The following is a 6,626-nucleotide window of genomic DNA, read 5'->3' as shown; positions in this document are numbered from 1 at the left end:
CCTCAATTTCAGCCAGAAAATACCTGAAATCACAGAAAAACACACAAACTCATAGTAAAGTCCAGAAAAGTGAATTTTAACTAAAAACTAATAAAAATACACTAAAAACTAACTAGATCATACTAAAAACATACTAAAAACAATGCCAAAAAGCGTACAAATTATCCGCTCATCACTGCTCAAGAGCCTATCAAGCACTTGAGAGATTTCCAGGCAGCCTGTTCTACTGTCAAGCGTGATGGCGCTGATGAAACTTCAATTCTGCTGAAAGCTTTTCCGTTCTCTCTTGAGGAAAAAGCAAGAGAGTGGTACTACACTCAACCTCTAGCAAAGGTATCCAACTGGGATACACTCAGAAAGGAGTTCCTGGAGAAATTCTTCCCATCTGAAATTACTGATAAACTGAGGAAGGATATCTCTACAATTGTTCAGGATGACAATGAGACTCTCTTTGAATACTGGGAGCGCTTCAATAATCTTCTGGAAGCATGCCCCCACCACATGATTGACAAGATTGTGCTACTCAGCTATGTCACACAAGGTATGAGACCCCAAGATAAGACCACATTGGAAAGTGCCAGCAATGGGTCTATGAAGAAGTACAAGACCACTGATGAAGTTTGACAATTGATCAGTGATTTAGCTGAATCTACTCGGAACCACAGACAGAAGCAAGGCCGTTCAAGGGCCGTTGCAGAAGTATCTTCTAGCATAGAGACTGCTACTCTAAATCGAAGCATCTGTGAAATGACCAACCTGCTGAAGCAAATGTAGTTAAATCAACAAGCTCAGCAAACTCATCCGCAGCAAAACCAATAACTAGTTCCATAAAGAATTTGCGGAATTTGTGCTGATTACAGCCATTACACTGATGAATGCCCGCAGCTCCAACAAGAAGACAACATGGTGGCATCCACTCACAACTTCTATGACCGCCCCAACCAAGGGTACAATCAAAGTGGAAATAATAACCATGGATGGCAGGACAATTCAAACCAGAATTGGAGGGATAACAATAATAGGGGAGGCAGAGATAATCAGGGAAATCAGAGGTGGAATAATTACAACAACAGGCAGCAAAATCAACCATACCGAGCACCTCACCTGAGGCAAAACCAAGGACCACCAAACAATCAGCAGCAAACCTCTCAATTTACTCATTCTTCTGTATCTTCTAATGAAGAATTATTACAAGCTTTTGAGAAAAGACAACTGGCCATGGAAAATACCATCGTGAACAGTATTAACGCCAGTCTGAATGGTTTCACCTCTACTCTACAAGCTTTTATGACACAACTTGGTTCAGCACAAAATTCCAGTAACCAACCTTCAAGCACAACTAGAATCCCCTCTTAACCATTACCCAATCCAAAGGGAGGAATTAATGCCATCACCCTGAGGTCCGGAACCACACTACAGGAGAGGAATCAGGAGGAACCAAGCTCACCAGAATACGCCTCAGCTGAAGAGGTGGTAGAAATCGAAGATGTTGAAGAGGAAGAGGATATACAGGACATAGCCAAAGAAGAGATAGCTCAACCACAGGAAAAGGCACAAAAAGGTGCAGGCACCACAGAAAACACTACTCCCATTCCATTTCCACAACTTGCAAGGAAGCCTAGGAAGCAGCTGGAACCTGATCCTAAAATGGTAGAGATATTCAAAAAGGTTGAGGTAACTGTTCCCCTTTTTGATGTTATTCAGCAGGTACCTAAATATGCAAAGTTTCTAAAAGACTTATGTATCCATAAAGATAAAATTAATGAATTAGAAACTATTCCTTTAGGTAGTTCTATATCTGCTTTAATGGGAGGATTACCTAAAAAATGTAGTGATCCAGGTCCTTGCATAGTTAGTTGTACTATTGGTGGTGTAGTAATTTATGATTGCATGTGTGATTTAGGAGCATGTGTCAGTATAATGCCTTTGTCTATATATGATGTTTTAAGGCTCCCTCCCTTAAAAAGGTCGGCAGCTCATTTTGTGTTAGCAGATAAAAGCATTATTACAGTTGCTGGAGTTGCTGAAGATGTTTTGGTGAACATTAAAGGGCTCACATTTCCCACTGATTTTTATATCTTGGAGATGCCCCATAATGATTCAGATAAGCCATCATCAATACTACTTGGAAGACCATTCCTCAAGACATCAAAATTCAAATTGGATGCTTTTTCAAGGACATACTCCTTTGAAATAGATGGCCGCATAGTAATCTTCAATCTGAATGGAGTCATTGACAACCCCCCAGAAGATCGTTCTATCTTCCAGTGTGATGTCATAGACGAAAGTGTGGCTGAAGTTCAAAAGGAAGAGTTTGAAAAGAGGCACACTGGACAAGGTCCAAGTGTGGGGACCCTTTTAACTGACAATGAGGACACTTCGCCATTTTCACAAGCCCCAGATAACCCAGAGCCTGTCCATGATCAAAAGTTAGAATTGAAACCTCTCCCTCCACATCTCAAATATGCTTACCTTGAGGATGAGCAGAAGCTTCTGGTTATTATTGCAAGAGAACTGACTTCTCAACAAGAAGAACAGCTACTTGATGTGTTGAGGAAGCATAAGAAGGCAATAGGGTGGAGTTTGGCAGACATAGTGGGAATCAACCCTCAAATATGCGAGCACAGAATATTTTTAAAAGAGGGAGCAAGACCTGTCCGTCAACCACAAAGAAGATTGAATCCTACCATCTTGGAAGTTGTCAAAAAGGAAGTGACCAGACTATTGGAGGCCGGTATCATATATCCCATTTCAGACAGTGAATGGGTAAGCCCAGTGCAAGTGGTGCCCAAGAAGTCCGGAGTCACTACAGTGAAAAATGAGCATGGAGAGCTCATAGCAACTAGAGTTCAGAATGCTTGGAGAGTCTGCACTGATTACAGGCGTCTCAACCAAGCTACTCGTAAGGATCACTATCCACTTCCATTCATTGATCAAATGCTGGATCGCCTGTCAGGTAAATCACATTATTGCTTTTTAGATGGTTACACAGGTTATTTCCAGATTCATATAGCTCCTGAGGATCAGAAAAAGACTACTTTTACATGTCCTTTTGGAACCTATGCTTATAAAAGAATGCCCTTTGGATTGTGCAATGCACCAGCTACTTTCCAAAGGTGCATGATGAGTCTTTTCTCTGATCTTATTGAGGACTGTATGGAAGTTTTTATGGATGATTTTAGCGTTTATGGTGATTCTTTTAACCTTTGCTTAGATGGATTATCTAGAGTATTAGATAGATGTATTAATACAAACCTTGTATTGAATTTCGAAAAATGCCACTTTATGGTAAAGCAAGGGATTGTATTGGGACATGTGGTATCTAATAATGGCATTTCTGTAGACCCAGCAAAGGTGAATGTTATTTCTAGTTTACCTTACCCCTCTTCTGTCAGGGAAGTCCGTTCGTTCCTTGGCCATGCAGGTTTCTACAGGAGATTTATTGAGGACTTTAGTAAGGTGTCACTTCCCTTATCCAGATTACTACAAAAGGATATTGAGTTTGAGTTCAGTGAGGATTGCAAACAAGCATTTGATAAGCTAAAGACTACTCTAACTCAAGCTCCAATTGTGAGAGGACCCGACTGGAGCCAGCCATTTGAAATCATATGCGATGCTTCCAACCATGCAGTAGGAGCAGCACTGGCTCAGCGTGAAGGTAAAAATCCTTTTGTTATTGCCTATGTGTCTAAGACTTTAGACACTGCTCAGTCCAAGTATACTACTACTGAGAAAGAGCTACCCGCTATTGTTTTTGCTCTGGATAAATTCCGGGCTTATTTACTTGGTACTAGAGTAGTAGTGTACTCGGACCATGCAGCTCTAAAGTATCTATTGGCTAAAAAGGAATCCAAACCAAGACTTATACGTTGGATACTGCTGTTACAAGAGTTTGATTTAGAAATCAAGGATAGGAGTGGTAATCAAAATTTAGTTGCAGACCACTTGAGTCGCCTTGAACATATTAAGATGATTCTACTCCTATAGATGATAATTTTCCTTTTGACAACCTGCAAGCAGTATAGAAGTAGTCCCTTGGTATGCACCTATTGCTAATTATTTAGTTAGCCGCACATTTCCTCCACATTTTTCTAAACATCAAAGAGACAAGCTGAAAAGCGAGTCTAAATATTATATATGGGATGATCCATATTTATGGAGATGTGGCGCTAACCAGATAATTAGACATTGTATACCTCAATCAGAATTCCAGTCTATTTTAGAAGCCTGTCACTCATTTGAAAGTGGAGGACATTTTGGCCCTCAACAAACAGCTAGAAAAATCTTAGACTGTGGATTCTGGTGGCCTACTCTTTTTAGAGATGCTGCTGAGTTTTGTAAATCTTGTCACCCATGCCAGAAATTTGGTAACATATCCAAGAGGGATGAGATGCCTCAACAATATATGCTTTTTTGTGAAATTTTTATGTTTGGGGCATTGACTTCATGGGTCCATTTCCAAATTCTAGTGGATATTTTTATATATTGTTAGCTGTAGATTATGTTTCCAAATGGGTGGAAGCAATTCCTACCCGCACTGATGATGCTAACACTGTTGTTTCCTTTGTGAGAAACCATATTATATGCCGCTTTGGATCACCACGAGCGATCGTGAGCGATCAAGGCACCCATTTTTGTAACAGGAGACTAACAGGATTGATGAAGAAGCATGGGATAATCCATAAAGTTGCAACAGCTTACCATCCCCAAACTAATGGACAAGCCGAGGTGTCAAACAGAGAAATTAAACGTATCTTGCAAAAGATAGTAAAGTCTCAAAGAAAAGACTGGAGCACCAGACTACAAGATGCACTGTGGGCATATAGAACAACATACAAGACACCCATTGGGATGAGTCCCTTCCGCTTAGTTTATGGAAAAGCTTGTCATCTCCCAGTTGAAATCGAACACAAAGCCTTCTGGGTAGTTAAAGAGTGCAACATGGGGATTGAGAATGCTGGAGCTGAAAGAAAGTTACAACTGCAGGAACTGGAGAACCTTCACCTAGAAGCTTATGAGAACTCCAGAATATACAAGGAAAAGATGAAAGTTGTGCATGATCAAAACATCAAGAAGAGAGAGTTCCAACCTGAAGATTTTGTTCTCCTTTACAAATCTCGACTGAGGCTCATGCCGGTAAGTTGAGATCAAAATGGGAAGGTCCATACAGAATAGAGAAGGCTGAACCGTACGGAGTTTATCACCTAAGCCATCCTTCAAGTTCTGAACTTGTTAAGGTCAATGGACACCGTCTGAAGCTATACCATGGTGAGAAGGTGCAGAAGAGCAAGGAGCTTGAGATCTTCCGCCTGGAAGATCCCTACATAGCAACAGATTGAGCTAGTGGAGCGTCCAACTTACGGACGTTAAAGCAAAGTGCTTGGTGGGAGACAACCCACCGCGGTATGATCGTTCTTTTCTTTACTTTTAGTTTTTCTTCTTTAAATAACTATTCTCTTTATTAGTGCTATCATGCTCTTTCAATTACATGTCTTTATCTTTCTAAAAAAAAAATTTCGCCGCACGACGCGATCGCACAAGCGACGCGTCCGCGTGGCAGGGGGAGTAAAGAAAAATAAAAAAGAACAGAAAGTTTCGCAGGAGCAGCGCTGAAGTCGTGCCAAAGGCACAATTTACTCCACGCGACCGCGTACTCCACGCGGCCGCGTGCCCTGCATTTTCGACGTAAAAGGGTGCACAATGCTATATTGTGCGAGAGTGGTGCTGGATTGGTGCTGGAACTACAATCCTGGTCACGCGATCGTAAAAGCCTGCATTTTCTGATGCACACTCACGCGATCGCATGACCCACGCGTATCGCGTCACCTTAATTTGGCAATTGAATTATATTGAACAGAGAGTTGTGCTCACTAATTTTTTTTCAAAGTTTTTATGATAAATCTGCTTGAGTTGTATTTGAAACATGATGTTTGAGCTAAAGAACACACAACCTGTGAAAGATTTGAGCCTTTATGTATGGTTACACTATTTAACCATAATTATTTTATTCTTGTGTGTTTACTTCTCTATGATTGTAATCTATATTTTGTTTTATCTTATATGTCCAATATTTATTATATTTACATGCTTGCACATGATTGAGGCCATTATTTGTTTAAACTCACTTATCCAAATCAAGCCTACCCTTTTCAATTACCCTTGTTAACCACTTTGAGCTTTTAAAACCCCATTTGTTCTATATTTCACCATATTACTAACCTTAAGCTGAAAAACAATTGCATATCCCAAATTGAATCTTTGGTTAGCTTAAGATAGAATTGTGTGTGCTAGTTAAGTATGGGAAATTGTGGGAACAGAAGTTGTTAAGGGAATGTGTCATGAAAATTTAAAGGAAATTTGGATACCCACTCATGTGAAAATATAAAAATGAAAAATCTATGTGCATTGATAAGCTTTATTTATTCAAAAAAAAATATTCAATAAATAAGGGGACAAAATTACCCCAATGTTAAATTCAGAATTCAAAGATCAATGCACATATGATAGAATTAAAATACAAGGTTGAAACATGAGTATGGGTTGAAAAAGGGAATTATGGGTAGCTAGGCATGAATTTAAAAGTATATAGAATATATGTATATTAGGTGAGAGCTTAGGTTAATTAA

The 6,626-nt window shown here is 39.8% G+C and overlaps 1 non-coding gene across 1 annotated transcript; it reads right to left on the bottom strand.

Annotated features, from left to right (window-relative positions):
* Positions 1-399: 399 nt before the first annotated feature.
* Positions 400-507, bottom strand: LOC112700084 (small nucleolar RNA R71). Its single transcript, XR_003153006.1, has one exon. It is a non-coding gene; the product is annotated as a small nucleolar RNA R71 (small nucleolar RNA).
* Positions 508-6,626: the final 6,119 nt, after the last annotated feature.

Source organism: Arachis hypogaea, chromosome 6, assembly GCF_003086295.3.
Source record: "Arachis hypogaea cultivar Tifrunner chromosome 6, arahy.Tifrunner.gnm2.J5K5, whole genome shotgun sequence".
Taxonomy (NCBI): domain Eukaryota; kingdom Viridiplantae; phylum Streptophyta; class Magnoliopsida; order Fabales; family Fabaceae; genus Arachis; species Arachis hypogaea.
Note: the sequence above shows the minus strand (reverse complement) of the source record. Positions and strands in the feature narration are given on the sequence as shown.